Raw genomic sequence first — 17,554 nt, 5'->3', positions numbered from 1 at the left:
ATGAATGTGTTGTATATAGGTGTGTGTATAAGCACACCTGTGTATTTACATATTTCTCTCTCTAATGAATATGCCACTAGCACAGAGTTAATGTTATATATCAAGACGTTCATTTTAGAGAGATGTTGCCTGGCACTTCCTGCCCTGCTGTCTCTCCAACATCTTTACGTTCAGGCCAGAAAGTATATTTTGCTTTTGTTCTGAAAACTATTGCTATATTCAAATTATCATATTACTCAAATGTGCATTCAATGTAGATTTCTGTGTGTTTTGCTTAGGTTATTAAAGGGTTGCCCTGGGACCTTTGAATCAAGCTTGTGCTGACAAACTATATGATTTAAGCAAACAGTAAAGATACTTGGATGCACATGGGAGCTTTTTCAGGTTATTTTTCTTTTTATATTGGCAAATAAGAGGTTTTCATATTTTGCCTGAATTGCTTTTCAAAATTTCATAATAATTTGTTTCTTGTGAAGGTAGTTGGTGGCTGAATTCTATTTTGAATAAATAGCTGAAGTATTTATAAAATGTGGCAACTGAGACATGCACTCTCTTCAGGTATTTCCTACTTCTAAGTGAGTCTGCCACAGCTGGAAAATTGTAAATAGCAAGAATATAAAAGTGAAGAAATGGAATAAACACCATTTCACTACGGACAGTAGAGGAAGTATTACAAGGGCACAAAATAAAATTTGGGAAGGAATAGCAAGCATTGCTCAAAGTTTAGAGGACAAAATGCTGGTAAAAAGGGGAAGCTTGGTCTAGGGTGCTATGGACAGTTTGATTAATTTAGTTTAAATAAACAATTTATGTTTTATTTATGCCATACAGGGTGATTGGTCTGAAGATAAAGACTGATGTATTGTGGATGTGTCCACATTAGGAAGTAGTGCAGCAGGATAGCAACAGGCTCAGAAAACAAGACATCTGGCACTGAGGAATCTCACCTCCACACTGTGTGCTTCAGGGGATTTGCCTTTAGCAAAGCTGTAGTCTGGTGCTGTGGAGTAAACTGACCCTTAAGATGTAGGAGAGCTCTATCTGGCTTGCTTTCAACCAAATCAGCCTTATAAATGTTGTGGTGATTTACTAACTTCTGTTTATGAATAATAGTTTCATGATAAAAAGCTCCTTGAGATAGCAGGTGAAAATATACTAAGGTCAAAACCTTGGAAAAAGTAAGTGTTTAAGAAGGGACTAAATAACCATTGGAAAAACATGTAAATCTCCTAGCAATTTTCAAGGCAGAGATTATCTTTTAGAAAATCCATTCAGATACACAAGTCATTGTACTTTATCATGATTTGTGAAAGTGAGCAGTGTATGAGAAGAAGATAAACTGACTGCAGTGCAGGGCTTGGAAATGAATATTCCTGGGTGCATTTCACATGTGCAGGTTTTGCCTAGGTAGTAGTCTTTACTACTCCTGGCCCCTTGTCCCTTCACTCTAATTCTGGCTCTGCTGATAATTCCTTGTCTGACACTGGAGCCTTCCCCTTTGCTATTTCTTATTTAGGCAGGTGTAGTGCTAGATGGCTGTGATATGCCTTTAATTAATTAATATCACTAGATTTCTTGAAAGCTTCATGCTGGTAATGCTCTAGTTATGAGAAACCTTGTCTGAGTATTAGTGGGCACAGCTGTTCTATTCACTGACATATCCTTGAATGTTTTAACATTGTCTTCTGTTTATCTTTATCTTTAAAAGGCCATCTACTTTTTCAAAGATTTTTAGTTGCTTGGAAAACAGCTTCTGTATCAAATTCCTCTTCAGATGAAAGCACCCTTTATGCACCTTACAATATTATTTTTTTATTTTGTTATTTTATTTTATTATTTCCAACCATCCTTGCTTTGGTTTTCATGTTTTTTATCTTCCTCTCTTCTCTTGCTTGTTTGTTTGTCTGCGTCCCCTTAGCAACATCTTTTATTAATGGAAAAATAGCAATGCTTTCTGTAGCCTTACTGTGATTGAATCAGAATTTACTTGACAAAACATTTAGGTTCTCAGTCCTGTACTTCCTTCTGTTATCCTGAACATATAATATATTAGCATGGAGATCTACAGATGCTTAATTTGTCTTTTTCATAGATGTTATTGCATTCTTATCTGGAATTACAGAGTGGAGAATAGTCAACTCTGCATGATAGGATCTCTGGATTGGATGAAGAAAGTTTTTGTTATTATTATTTGTATAATGGCATATTATGGCTTGCTGTCTCCAGAAAAATCACTTTGCAGAGTTCCGGTATAGAAGTAAAATGGTCACACAATGAAAATTCACTGTTATTTCATTTAGTTCCTGAGGAATTCTCTGTATGAACTGCAGTCTCAATTTTTGCATCAAATCCCTTAATTTTGGAGGCCAGGGGGTGCTATAGGTATATGCATTATAATCTATGTAGGTTTAGTAATCAATCTAAAGGGGTAATGAAACCTATTACATCTTTTTACTTTCTTGCTGTCCTGAATTCTGAGTCTTATTTGTTAAGGAAATCATTTCAGAATGGGTGTGTGTGTGTGCATGCCCTGATTTGGTTTTAGGCAGGTCCTTGAATTTCTAGTACAATTTGTATGCATATATATCTTATCTGAGTGAAGGAAGAGATAAAAGGTGCTTGGGACTGGGAGTTCAGCCATGGGAAATGATGAACCTTATACTGAAATTACTTTTCTTTTTTAAGGGAAAAGAACTTGCAGCATGGAATGATATGGGAGAGCAATATTTTATTTCCTAGATAAACCCCGCATATATAGATATGTGTAAATAAAAAAATATATATACTTATTTGTGTGTTTGCATTGTTTTCACAGTGGGGAGATTTAAAAAAAATAGTTACCTTTAATCAAATATTTAATATGTAAAAAGTATTTTTATTACATTTAAACATTAAGCAAAACTAAATTATTTGAATTGCGAATTCTCGAACGTGGTTTTGTGAATCAAACACCTGTTATTCCTTTTCTCCTGCTCTAACCATTCAGACATGCCTAAACAGCAAGGAAGTGAACAAATTTTTCAGAAAGTGGTATTATTGCTTACATGAATGTTCATAAGGCCTGAGTGCGAAGGAGACATCAGTAAATTCACACAGAGGATATCACACCTGGATTTGTTTGTGTGGTAGAGTTTCTAATGAACTCATAATTAATTAGATAGATGGTCTGTAGGTAGCAAGACCTGGGCCAAATTTTTTCAACCCCACATTTTCCCACAAGTGGTTATTTGAGACTGCCCAAATTAAACCCTGGGCCTCTAGGTTTTAATTAGCTTACACTATGATTTCTGATTTTCTGGTTCTAATGTGCTACATTATTTTACTGGCCTTTGGAAAGCATACTGTCTGGTTTGAAAAGGTGGTGTTAAAATCAGAATTTATTTCCTACTGCCAATCCAGTTCAGGATTAAATGCCTATATAATTCCTGTCTTCAAGGTAGGACATGAGCATGTTCTTCAGGCATGTATGATGTCTGCTAGCTTTGTGTGTACATACAGTTTATGTATGTATTTATGTAGAGGTGTTTGCAATGTTTTGCATCTTTTTTTCCCCAGGGGATCTTAACAGACTTGCTTATCTTTCATATGCATTTGAAAATCATTGCAGGTGTGGAGGGGTTTGGAGTTGACTTTATATTTAAAAAATAATAAAAATAAGAATTATATGCTAATAAGAATATCCCTTCACATACTAAAACTGATTTACCTGTTTAAAAATGAATGGACTGCAACCAAAAAGGCTGTGAGTACAGTACATGGATATTGACATTGCACAAAAATAAGGGAGTGGTTTCATATGATAAAGAGTTATTAAAGCTGTCTTGAGATATTCCCACCCTCCACAGTAACACAAGGTTACTGTGTCACCCCTTTCATAGAGCAGACCACAGACTACACTGTCTGCTGAACTGTACTGCAATCCAGATGAGGCAACAGATCTAAAAAATACTGGGTTAAAGTGTGTCAAGTATGTGCATGTGTTTGTTTTAAACTTGGATAAGAAAACCATTCAACCTACCAACAGTTCTTCTGGTCCCACTGAAGTAGTGGTTTAGGAAGGAGCCACCAGAAAATGGAAGGCCAAGAATGTTGTTAATCAGAAAATAAGTGTTCTAGAAAGGCAACACATTGTCTAAATCCCACCTTGTGCTCTGTAACAGATGGGTAACCTGAAGTGCCACTGAAGACAGTGGGCCTGTCTGTGCATTAGGAAGTGCTGGCCACAGCACTGCAGGTTAAAAATATGTCAGTAGTGCATGCTGGACTTGTAAATCTAAACCTTTAGTGTCTTTTTTCCCCCCTTTTTAACCTTTCAAAGGAAAAACAAAGGTGCGATACTTCTGTGTGTAGAGTGCCTAGGCTGATATCTCTAGCAATGAATGGAGAAAAGGTTTTGGAAAGTTTTTATATTAAGGCACTACCAAAGATCAGGGAGACTTTTCTCGGTTGATGTGGGTATAAATGGTTTGTGTCTGATTTGGCTGGTCATATTGGCATAAAAGGGGGTTCTAGTATGCAAACTCTGACCTGGGATGACTGCATGTCCTTTTTCCCTGAAGGCAATCACTATTAGCTACATTCAGTGACAACTTAAGTGACTTCAGCTGGAATGCAAGTTGCTTCTTATAGACCTTTCATTAGACAAAATGTGTGATTGTTATTATATCCAAAATTATCTTTCTTTGAAGGTCAACTTTAAGGCACCACCACCTTATCTGAAAGCTGCCACATGTTGTTAGCTACTGTATGTATCTGAACACAGTATAAATACTATACTTTCCTGCAGAAATGATCTGCATCATCTGGGTATCTTGTTTTGGAGGCATTTCTTTTTTTATTCCTGACTTGACCCAGGAAGAAAAGAGGGAAACTAGACAAGGCAGTTTGAAATAAATTCTTGGTGCTGTAGTTGTTTTCAACTGAAACTCAAGAGGAAGATATAAAGACATTTTTGAAGGTATAGTGTGTTGTTATTCTGCAAATGTTGCTCTTTCCTCTTTCCATTTATTTTTGGAATGCTGCTTTGTATGAGAATAAAGAAAGATTTTATTTTTCTTGTCATCCAATTTATTATTTAATGGCAGACATCACAACACTCCTTAGTGTGTCAGACAATGTCTATTGGCACATGTTCCAGCATGTTGCCTGGGACACAGTGTGTTTTCTCCATTGACATTAAGTATTCTCCCAGCTGTGAAACTGCTTTAGGAAATAAAAAACAAAGTATGCATAGATGCTTGTATTTTATGCCTTACTGATAATGTTTTTCATTACATTTTCGGTGGTGTGTTCACTAGATAAATATGGAACATCAAAGCAAAAATATGAAGAATGCAAAATTTGCAAAAACTGTTATTTCATTCTTAAATCAGCTTTAGTGTGTGTGCATATTATATGCTAGAATAGTAATTACACAATTGCATTATATTTCTCATAAAATTTCTCTTCTGGCATAAAATACAAGATATGTAAATGGTGAACAACTATTCTAGGTTTCATCACCATTGGGCAATGTCTGGTAAAATTCTTATTTTAAAAGTTGTATGAAAATATATGGAGACTTACGTTAATTAATTTCCTTATTTCTCTTTGGTGGCTTATTATAAGACAGCATTTCAAAATCACTGAGGCCAAGAGAGCAGTATTTTTTGTATCTTAGGGATCATGGATGGGATAAAAATTTGACTAGTAGAACTTAATGACTTTTGAGATCTTATTTTTCTGAGCACTTAACATTATCAAGGACTTCTTTAAATATTCATATCTAAACCTGAGGCATAAGTGGCATTTTTAAGTTTTCACTTTCTCTGTAAATCAGACATGGTTTCTTAAGTTAAGATTCTGAAGGCGAAGACATTACTGTGAATAATCTAGATATAATTACAAACCCCTTCTTTTCCTGTGTTTTTAGTACTGATTTATGAGACAGGGCAGCCAAAACAATGAATGTATGGACATGGAAATGACCAAGTAAATGTGAAATTAAAACTTAGTTGAGTGTATTTAAATTAGCATGATGAAATAATTTGAGAGAAGTTATTTTTAAGATTCCAAAACTGATATATTTATCATCTGTCAAGTGGTAAATATTTTGATTGTATATTGGCGAACACAGTATCTGTTATTTGAAAAAGAAAATGGCGAATGGTTAAGTACAGTTTGACTTCAGTTATATTGTAAGCTTTAGACAATATTTTGAAAGAAAGAGAAATTCAATACTAGATGGTAAAGAGAAAAAGTAAAACACTTATCTACCAAAAGTTGATTGTGCCACAGTAATCTAATTATTTGTTCGATAATAGATTTTCCAGATACAGAAACCCCAATTGCTTTGATCAACATTAATTGAAGCTTTTGGGGGAAAGCCACGGGGAAAAACCACAGGAAAAACTATTAACTAAATTGGAGAAGGTTAAATTCCCCCAAGCATAAGGTATAATAGCTGAACCATACAATTTACCAAACTCTACAACTGAATTATAATGGTATAAACTGAAAGATCACATATGCAGCAAGAAATATTGTTAGCTGCCTCTATAAACTGAGATCTCCCTGCCTGAAAACAACTCGAGTATTCTTCAGTTCGAGTATACTTAAGTATGTTTAGATATGTAAGCATACATCAATATGTTAGTTGTTAATTGGATGGTTATAAACTGACACTATTAATGCATCTGTAATCAAGGTGAGATGCTCAGTTGTTGCAGTGGATGTTTCAGAGTACAAAATAAAATATGAATATACAGGAGTTGGTCCAGCAAAGGATCACAAAGATGATTGAGGGACTGGAGCATCTAAGGGGCAGAAAGAGCTGTGTCTGTTAAGTCTGGAGGAGAGAAGTCTCATGGGGATCTTATTGATATGTATAAATACCTGATTGGAGGAAGTAAAGAAGACAGAGTCAGACTCAGTGGTGTCAGTGACAGGACAAGAGGCAATGGACACAAAGAGAAACACAGGGAATTCTACATAAACACAGAAAAAAACATTTTGCATTGTGAGAGTGGTCAAACACCAAAACAGGCTGCCAGGGAGGTTGTGGAGCCTCCAACTGTGGAGATATGCAAAATTTGTCTGGCCATGATCCTAAGCAACATGCTCTGGCTGACCCTGTTTGAGTGGGGTGGTTGGGCTAAGCAACCTTCAGTGATTCTTATATCCCTTGATATAGCGATATTGTATATGAAGTTGTATAACATTCTATATTATATTTTATATAATCCTAGTTAGCCTTCTTCAGGTTACATGTGTGCTAGAAAACTGGTTTGAACTAGAAGATGAGCAAAAAAATATAAACTGTAATTTGAAAGGAAGAGGTCTGGAATTGGTCTGAGGTATGTGACAGAACTCTGTAAGTCAAGGACTGTAATCTTCAGGTAATGGATAGTGCTATTTAAGTAAAAGGCAGTGCTAGAATAATTGAGCTGAAAGTTGATATGAAAGTAGATGATGTTCTTAAAACATGTGGAATGAGAATCAAGAAAAATTTTCCTCCTAGACTGGGAGATTTTAGCTTTTTAGATTTTGACCAGATTCAAGTAAAATTACACAGAGACACTGAAGAGCCTCCTAGCATATAAGTCAGCCTCTGTCACATTTTTGATCTCTGCTTCAAAGTATAAAAGTGTGTCACAAGAAAGTGGCAATGAAGTTTTTAATTCAGGCAGAATGTTATACTTTCCTTAGCGCTTTCCTTGGGAATGTCACAGATTATCCATAGAGAAAAATAACCTGTGTACAGCACAACAAATCACTCCAATAAATTCCACTTCAAACTGTTGTAAGAAGCTGAAAATACAAAAAGAACTGTTGCACAATCTTAATTACTGGCAGTGTCACTGAACTTCCTATAGTGCAGTTCTATAATGTTTCTTAAATCAAATAATAATGTTTTGTTAGAGCCAGATGCATACATGTATGAAGTGGTGAGAATTAGTCTTCAGCAGGATAGAACTATTTAATGTATATCACTGCTATTCAGAGCACTTAAGGAAAATAATCGTGTTTTTTAGAAGGCCTTTTGATTATCTAAACCCTTGTGCTCAACAGGACTTGCATTGACAGATACGGATTTAGAACAGTTATCTGTACACGATAGTATTTGCATTTTAATGTTCCGAGACAATCTGCTGAATCTAAAGTTCATTCTGGTGCACTCTAACCAAGTGCTTCTAAAAAAGGCTCATCTACCCTCTTTTGCCTTTCTCATTTTGTACTGAAACTGTGTAGCATCCAGACAGACTTCAGCTATTTGCACATAACCAACAGCACAGCCTAATTGGGGCACATAGCAGTAACTGGAAGACTATGGGATGAAACTGAATAGGTGAAAGGTGTGCTGTGGCACCTTATTTCTACACATGTGCTAGAACCCCTGCTTCAAGTACTGTGGGAAGGTACTCTGAAAAAGCTCAAAGGCTGAGGACGAGAATGCACTTTCACTTCCCTTTAGCCCAATTCTGTTGCTAGCAGGGAGAAAGATAAGAACCATGAAAGAGTGAAAAGTAAAAGCATTTGCTCAGTCTAATATTCTCTCTGCCTTCAGTTAATATAAGGATTTCTTGAGCCAGGTGGAGCTTTTGAGTATTTAGTGAACTTCAAGGGATTGATCTTCTAAGTTTGCTGTGTCCCTTTGAATCCAAGTGAATTAACGATATTTAGAAAAATCCTTTAGCAATCAGCTGTCTGTCATAAGAAGAATTACCTCTGCCTGTTTTAAACCTGGCTCCTAGTGGCTTCATTGGTTGCCTTGTGGTACTTGTATTGATAAACAGACAAAGCCCACCCCTTTTCTCCATGTTGTTTATGATGTGATTGATCTCTATCATTCTACCTCTAAGTTACCTTTATTTCAGAGAGCAATCCTAGTTGCTATACCTTTCATCCCTCATACAAAGGAAGCATTCTGCATGTATTCCAGACCTTTGGTCATTCTTGATTACCTTGGAGGAAGGGACCAAAACTGTACTGGTATTCCAGGTATAGACAAACCATAGATTTATACACAGATTCGTGGCAAAGTTCTCTGTTCTGTTCTCTGGCACTTCCCTAAGAATTCACATTTGATTTGCCTTTTTTTTAACCTAAACTGAGCACTGGGTTGATGTTTTCATGGAACATCCATCATGACTCATGGTAATGATAAGCTGAGTGTATATTATTGTGGCATTGTACATAGAATCATAGAACAGTTAGTGATGGAAAGGACCTTAAGGTCATCTAGTTCCAACCCCCCTGCCATGGGCAGGGACACCTCACACTAAACCATATCACCCAAGGCTCTGTCCAGCCTGGCCTTGAACACCGCCAGGAATGGAGCATTCACAACTTCCCTGGGCAACCCATTCCAGTACCTCACCACCCTGACAGTAAAGAACTTCTTCCTTATATCCAATCTAAACTTCCCCTGTTTAAGTTTGAACCCATTACCCCTTGTCCTGTCACTACAGTCCCTAATGAAGAGTCCCCTCCCAGCATCCTTATAAGCCTGCTTCAGATACTGGAAGGCTGCTATGAGGTTTCCACGCAGCCTTCTCCAGGCTCAACAGCCCCAACTTTCTCAGCCTGTCTTCATATGGGAGGTGCTCCAGTCCCCTGATCATCCTTGTGGCCCTCCTCTGGACTTGTTCCAACAGTTCCATGGCCTTTTTATGTTGAGGACACCAGAACTGAACACAATACTCCAAGTGGGGTCTCATGAGAGCAGAGTAGAGGGGCAGGATCACCTCCTTTGACCTGCTGATCACGCTCCTTTTGATGCAGCCCAGGATACAGTTGGCTTTCTGGGCTGTAAGTGCACACTGATGCCGGCTCATGTTCATTTTCTCATCAATCAACACTCCAAGTCCTTCTCCGCAGGGCTGCACTGAATCTCTTCTTTGCCCAACCTGTAGCTGTGCCTGGGATTGCTCTGACCCAGGTGTAGGACCTTGCACTTGGCATGTTTAAACTTCATGAGGTTGGCATCAGCCCAACTCACAAGCATGTCAAGGTCCCTCTGAATGGCATTCCTTCCCTCCAGTGTATCAACAGAACCACACAGCTTGGTGTCATCAGCAAACTTGCTGAGGCTGCACTCAATCCCACTGTCCATGTCACTGACAAAGAAGTTGAACAAGACTGGTCCCAAAACCGATCCCTGAGGGACACCACTCATTACTGGCCTCCAGCCGGACATTGAACCATTGACCGCAACTCTTTGCATGCGGCCATCCAGACAGTTCTTTATCCATCAAGTGGTCTCTCCATCAAAGTGATATCTATCCAATTTAAAGACAAGGATATTGTGTGGGACAGTGTCGAATGCTTTGCACAAGTCCAGGTAGTCCAGATTTGCCCCTGTCCATCAGTTCTGTAGCCCCATCGTAGAAGGCCACCAAATTGGCCAGGCAGGATTTCCCCTTAGTGAAGCCATGCTGGCTGTCACCAAGCACCTTGTTGTTTTTCATGTGCCCTAGCATGCCTTACAGGAGAATCTGCTCCAAGATTTTGCCAGGCACAGAGGTGAGACTGACTGATCTGTAATTCCCTGGGTCATCCATTTTCCTCTTTTTGAAAATAGGAGTTATATTTCCCTTTTTTGCAGTTGTTGGGAACTTCACCTGACTGCCATGATTTTTCAAGTATAATGGACAGATGTATATAGCTTTCTCATTTTTTCTCATGTTCATTCACCTTTGCTTACTATGAGCTTAATTTGATAGTCTGTGGCCAGTCATACATTTTTGTAGAGGTCTACAGCAGTTTCTCATAGTTGTGGCAAGAGACTTCAATAAAAGGCTTTGGAAAACTGAAATAGATTGTATTAAATGGATCTCAGAATACCACGAAGGTATTAAGGTGGGTCTCTAGCAAAAGCATGTTGACTTTTCCTAATGAAATCACGTTTATGTAGGTGTCTATCTTAATTTTGTTCTCATATGTTCTATTAAACTGGCAGTACAGCCTGCAACTTCACGGACCTATCCTGCAATGTTTTTAAAAAGTTACCATATTTTCCATTCTCATAACATACATACAATCATAACATACAAACATACAATCATACAATCATAACATACAAACATTCATATATACATTCTCATAACATACAACAATCATAACATACAAAGGCAGACTTGAGAGTGTACCACTAATTATTATAACTTAGTTATTTCATTCTTGAGTCCCTTTAGATATTCTGGATGAATACAACCCGGTTCTGACAATTTGTTAATATTCACTTTGTCAAACCTTTCTATAAGTTACTCTACACTCGCCTAATTTCAGACAGGTCGTTTTCAGAGTCCCTTGCAAAGCAAGTTCAGGTTTCCTTTAAAAAAACACAGTTACTTCTATGTACTTCTGCAAAGGATTGTTCTTTTTGGTTTTTTGGTGCCCTGATATTCTGTTGGCCCTACAGACACCTTGGAAGGCTTCTGCTCCTGATGTGTTTCAAGAAAAATATAGGATTAATTTTGCTTCACTGTTTTTTCCTCAAACACTTTTTTGGCCTTCATCATTGTGTGCTTACACTTTATCTCCCAGTGTTCATCAGCCTTTCTGTTTTTTTTCCTTTAGACACAAGTTCAGCTTTGGAAGGTTGCCTTCTTGCTTCTAATCTATCTTCCCTGCTGACTTCCCATTGCCCTTTCCCATGCGTTTCCTAAGCAGCTTTGTGCTCCTGTCATGATGTCCTCAAGCAACCACTTCTAAGGATTTCATTCTCTCAGCTCCACCTTTGAGTTTTTAATATGACTGTCTATGTTTATATCCTTTTGAGGCTGAGGACAACTGTGGGGCATTTAGAGTTTCATACTTCTCCAGAGATTTTGTATCTAGGCATGTATGGTTGCTGCTATAGAAAGGCTCTTCTGCTGTGCAAGACTTTGAACCAAGTACTGAATTACATCTTTTATTGTGGACTATTTGCTCAATGAAAAAATAATTAATGTTGTCTTTTATTGGGTCATTGTATTATATCCTGATATATTTTATATACCTGCGTAGAGATAGCTCACATCTGACATTATTATCACATATTCTGTGCATGTTTCCTCATGTCTCTAAGCATATCAGAAATGATGTAATCATTCTACAGTAGACTTGCACTCATCCTTTCCTGTTTAGGCCAGATATTTCAATCCCTACAGAGTCCAAGCTACTTTTTGAGGTACTTAGCTCATTCATTTGTTTTGATTAGGCTCTCTTTAACATAAAGAGGTATTCTACTTGCTTCTGATAGACTTGATTGCTCTTCCTTTTCCTATGTATTTTGTATGCTAGTATCACAGGTGATTCACTAAGTTTCTGATATGTCCAGGATGTATATCCATGCCTTCATTTAGGGCTAGATATTGAAGTTCTGTCGTCATATTTCTTATGACTTCCAACATTTATGTGAAAGCAAATGTATCAACTTTTTTATTCTCTTGGCACTCTGTTTAAAGTCACAGCTTGGTTGCTGTGCTTGACTTGTTCTTGACTTGTGCTTGGTTGCTTGCTTGACTGCTTCCATCTTCTGATACTATGTTGAACATTCTTGTCTTCATTTGTAACAGAGGTGTTAACTTGTATGGTGTGATCTCTTTTTCGGCATTTCTTAAGTATAAATTTTGGTGCTCCACCTCTCTTTCTGATTCTGAGTAGAATACTGCTAGCATTCAGAAAACACCAACATTGAAATCCTGGTCCTCAAATTGTTTCGTAGAAACCTATTTTTTTTTTCTCTGTCTCAGTTCAGCTATTCTTGTTTCTTAGCATCATGCATTACCTGCATTGTTCAGATAATATGACACTATTTATATGACATGCAATGAAATTAATTAGCTCAATGATTACAAATGGGTTAAAATGTGAAGGAAGGCTCATCTGCTTTTGTAAGCCATTATTGTCCCTGCCCATGGCAGGGGGGTTGGAACTAGATGATCTTGAGGTCTTTTCCAATCCTAACTATTCTATGATTCTATGATTGTCTTGGGCATTGTGATCTGGTGAAATGTCATTTCATCCTCTTGCATGGAGAAATTGGTAAAGGGAAAAAAAAAGGATCAAGCCCAATTAGTTTATAGGAAAACTCTTGGGCTTTTAAGGAGAATAATATTGAAGTGCATAAAAATGTGCATTAGTGTTTCCTAACTACTTGATGTCTCAGAAACACTGCTCTGATTTTCCATGGATCCGTGGTTTAAGAAGGACATTTTAAGGAAAAAATACCCGAAACAAACCCAACCTTTTTTTGCCAGTTTAAAATACTGAAATAAAAGTACAATTCTCTTTCCTTTGGTAAGCTTTAGTAACCAAATAGTGACTGTAATTCTATCAAGATTCTTTCCAAAATTGCCAGTGCTGCCTGCAGTCTTTTCATCTTAACTCTTCAATACTTCCTGATGCACAGTGACTGGCTTCTCTTTTCATGACTCGTAGATGTCACATGTGAAAATTATTTACACAAGCTTCTTTCTGAATTCCAGACAGTTATACAACGTTATGTATTGGTAGATAGAAATGTGGATATATTTTTAGTTTCATTTGCACCTGTGTCTTACTCATGCAAATAACGTGTTCATTCCCAGTTTTAGCTAATCTGTGGGATTCCCTGAGTAATTGGAAGGAATTCACATGGGTTCACCCTGTGAAAACTGGTGGGATAATGGAAACTTTACTGTGTGCTGCTGGGTGTCCCAAGAAGTTATCCCCCAGGACATATATCTGTGGTCTGTCATTTTTCTCAATCCAATCCCTCTTCTTTACTTCCATTTAAACAATACAGTTAGTTCCCGTCTTCCAAGAAGAAGGTATAAGGTTTCTGCTAACTTTTATACTTTACTTCCTTACCCCTTTTTTTTTTTATTTTGGGTAAGGAGCATACTGCTGAATGCTTGGGGAAAAAAAAAAGTAATGTGGAAGACAGAGTTATCAGACACAGGAACTAAAATTTAGGACAAAGACTAGGTGACAGAGAAGTACAAGTATGGCTTGGGTTAGCACTGACATTTAAAGAGAGGTCCAGGTATCAAGATAGTGAATATAATATAAAAACTTATTTAAATAAGTCCAAAAAGACAAGTTGTGGATTTTGTAGGAGCCTTTTGGGGCTAGATCAGCCCTTTTAGTTAAGAGGCATTTGTGCTCCTGTCATGTGGTATGTTAATGGATGAGCAGACCTCAGTTTAGATCTGTGACTAGCCTGTTAGCTGTTTAAAGGGACCTTTTACAATGGGTTGTCATTTTGCTTTTCTGTCTCAAAGGCACATATACCTATGTATTGTTACGCTCCTGATTTCTCTTAAGTTAGCACTTGCCCTTGTTATATTTTACTCATAGTGTTCAGCACTGTTTGCAAACATGAAGCAGTTATGTCTTCTGTCCTCTTAAATGTGAGTATGTCGTTTTGACCGTGGGTCGCTTTGGGCTGCCTGTCACCTGTAGCTGTGGAAATGACTTACTGTAATCAAGACTAGGGTTAGATCGGCCCTCAGAAATCAAGTCTGTGTTGAGCAATACTCTTGCTTTTGTGGCATTGTTTCTGCCCTTTATAGTTGCACACAAGTTTTAGCTACTGGTAATGATTGCTTGGAAGTAGTTTGCAGCTTTTAACAATTTCCAGAGTGATTTATTGATGCTTGGTTTAGAGAAGATTCTCTCTAAGAAATGGCTGAGGACCTTGTGCAAATTTGTCTGTTTTTTATAGAATAAGAAGCTAGAGGGAATATTCTTCCTATACTCCAAGAACAGTGGTTACAAGTGTATATCTGCAAGACTGAATTCTGTGGATGATACAGAGGTTTTCTGGAATGCTTCCCTCTAGTTTGACTTTTCTCTGGTTTTGATAAACTAGTTAAAAATTCATCATATAGGCTTGTTAATTCTTACAATTCTGTGTTTTCACCAGTGGGCATAGAACGTTTCTAAACTACTTCTCTCACATATGTAAGATGCAGTCTTCTTACACCTTTCTGTCCTATAATCTGTGAGATCAAAGACATTTAATTTCATCCATGAAACAGAAGTAGTGTATTAGCCTAAGCAAACAGTTTGTTACGAATAAACTCCAAGAACAAAAGAATGGCTACACTGGGTCAGACCAAATGTTAATGTATCACAATGTCCTGTCTTCAGCAGTGGTAAAACTGGATGCATTTTTAAGGGTATAAGAATAAACAATGAATATTTTCCCAAGAATACTCCTCCAGTATCCAGGAACTTTGCAGCTCAGAGCCTTCCTGACTTAGTGGCAGTACCTTTCTTCTCCAGCGTATTACTAGCAGCATGGATAATGGGTGGCCTGTAAGACAAATAGGTTAATGAAAAGCCAGGTGCCAAGCTTTAGTAACTAGTTGTCAAGGAAGCTAGAAGATAATAGAACTGCCTGATTTTGAACTGAAGGAAAAGGTAACAGTACTCTCTGCTACCCAAAACATGGTTTGCAAGAGAAACAAGTTGTCCTGCCAGGCTAGAACTCTCATTGTGTAATGCCATTCTTAAACCACTCTGAAATGCTAGATCTGTGCGAATCAGAATAATGGTGTTGTTGAAAAGGTGCTATATGTGAGTGGAGAACTTATTTATTTATTTATCTATTTCTTTATCTATTTATTTATTTATTCTTCTACCTTAACAAATTTCAGAGGGGACAAGTTCCAGGGTCTGTCACGGCAGTTTGTACCCGGTGACTTTATTTGCCAGAGGCCAGTTAGGCTAGTGCACTTGTGCCAATTATCTTTCTCTTTGGAGCCACAGGTGACGGCCCTGTTTCCCTCTAACCCATAAGATTGACATTTCTGATAACAGCTGTTATTACTACTGTGCTTCACAATTCAGACATTTATTTCCATTAAAGAGGCAGTTTCAAAATAGTGTTCACTGGTAAAGAACAAATTCCAAGTGCTACTATAGATGATTTTATTCAACACTGTCATTGGGCAGAAGTATTTGCCAAAATCCGCTGAGTGAGAAAAAAGCTTAGGCTTCAGTCAATTTCAGATCAATGGTCACCTAATGCAGAAAATTCTGATTTCATTGCTCACTCAACAGCTCTTTTCTGTACAAATTCACACTCTTCATTCTTTTTTTTTTGTTTCAGTCCCCTGGCACATATCCAAATGCTTTCGCTGATTACCCTCTTCTATGAAGTCTATGTTTTTATGCTTGTTAATATTTGCTTTCTCTTGTTTGAAGCACTGGATAAGAGTACATTACGTAGCATATTCACTAAGGGTTTTTTCCCTTCAAATTTGTTGATGCTTCAGACCAATGTTCCTAGAAGTTTTAATTTATTTATTCTTTTAGTAAGAGGCTCCTTTTATAAACCAGACTTGTGGTTAGTAAGTGGTTGTCTATCACTTAACCCCTCCCATAGCAGACCCATAGCAAACACAACTCAAAGTTACCCCTCTGTAGAGTTTCTGATTGCATTCATAGCACATAGTGCGGGGACTCCTGTCACTCATGTGGCAATGAGGCACAGTCTAAATATATTTAATGTCCTGGATAATGAAAGTTTTGTGTTAGTATACTTAAGTGATAAGACCATGTATATTTATGCCTGGTTGCAGGTGGAGAAGATGCAATTTCTTCTGGGTTCAGAGAAATAAAACTGCTCTGGAAGGTGAAAGCTCAACTGAGTATGTATACATATTGTCTATCCAAAGAGAACCTTTCAACAAATGGGGCTATCAGTTGTGCTTGTGTTTCCTGGAATTCAGCAAAAAGTGCAGTCTTTTCTCTGAGCTGATTGAATCACTACGGCAGTGATCCCAGGAAGTTAAAAGTATGGCAGTGCAGCCACTCAGACCTGAGTGCTGAGTGTGAATCATAGAATGAGTCAAGTGTGTTGTATTTGCACATTTATCATAGTCTTTTTCTGTCTCGGGAAACAATAGCTCTGGGAAGAGTATTGAGAGAACAAAGCAACTGTGGTCTGCCTGTGCAGTATTGTGACAAAACCAGCTAATGTAATTCTTGGATGTTGAAACAGAGAAACAGCATGAAGGATTGAGAAGAGTGCTCAAAGTATACCAGCAGAGAAAACACAGTTTCGTTTGTCTATGATTTTAAAAGAATATTAAAAGTTGAAAAACAGAGACAAAAATTACTTGAAATCTGGGAAATCTCAGAGAATGCAAGTTCTTGGTTTTACCAAAATTTCAAACCTTGATAACACCTTTAAATAATATTGACAGAAGCTTATACGCATGCTTAAAGATCTTCTGAACTGTGTTCATAGTCATTACGCAGTAGCAATGCATCTTTCTTTTTTCCTATACCCATATTAATCAGATACCCATCTTCACAGGACATGACTTACTCTTGTGGCTATGAATATTCCAGCCAATTTCCCAACAGGGTAAGAGAGGAAGAGAGAACAGATGGAGCTTAAACAGTACAGCCAGATTTTAATTAACACCTTTGAGTAACCACAAAGCTACTAAATTACAATGAAATAGAAATAGATTTGATCTCACTACAGGTACATTTTGATGTAGAAGTGGTATGGCTCTGTCTGCATGAAGTTTTCTAAACAGTCAATATTTGTTCCCAAAGTACTAATGCTGCTGGTATCCTTAGACACACT

The 17,554-nt window shown here is 37.5% G+C and overlaps 1 protein-coding gene across 1 annotated transcript in view; it reads left to right on the top strand.

Moving 5' to 3' along the window:
* The window catches only part of ESR1 (estrogen receptor 1), a 162,205-nt gene that overhangs the window by 13,583 nt on the left and 131,068 nt on the right, over nucleotides 1–17,554 (top strand). The window lies entirely within an intron of this gene.

This window comes from Melopsittacus undulatus, chromosome 3 (genome assembly GCF_012275295.1).
Source record: "Melopsittacus undulatus isolate bMelUnd1 chromosome 3, bMelUnd1.mat.Z, whole genome shotgun sequence".
Classification (NCBI taxonomy): domain Eukaryota; kingdom Metazoa; phylum Chordata; class Aves; order Psittaciformes; family Psittaculidae; genus Melopsittacus; species Melopsittacus undulatus.
Note: the sequence above shows the minus strand (reverse complement) of the source record. Positions and strands in the feature narration are given on the sequence as shown.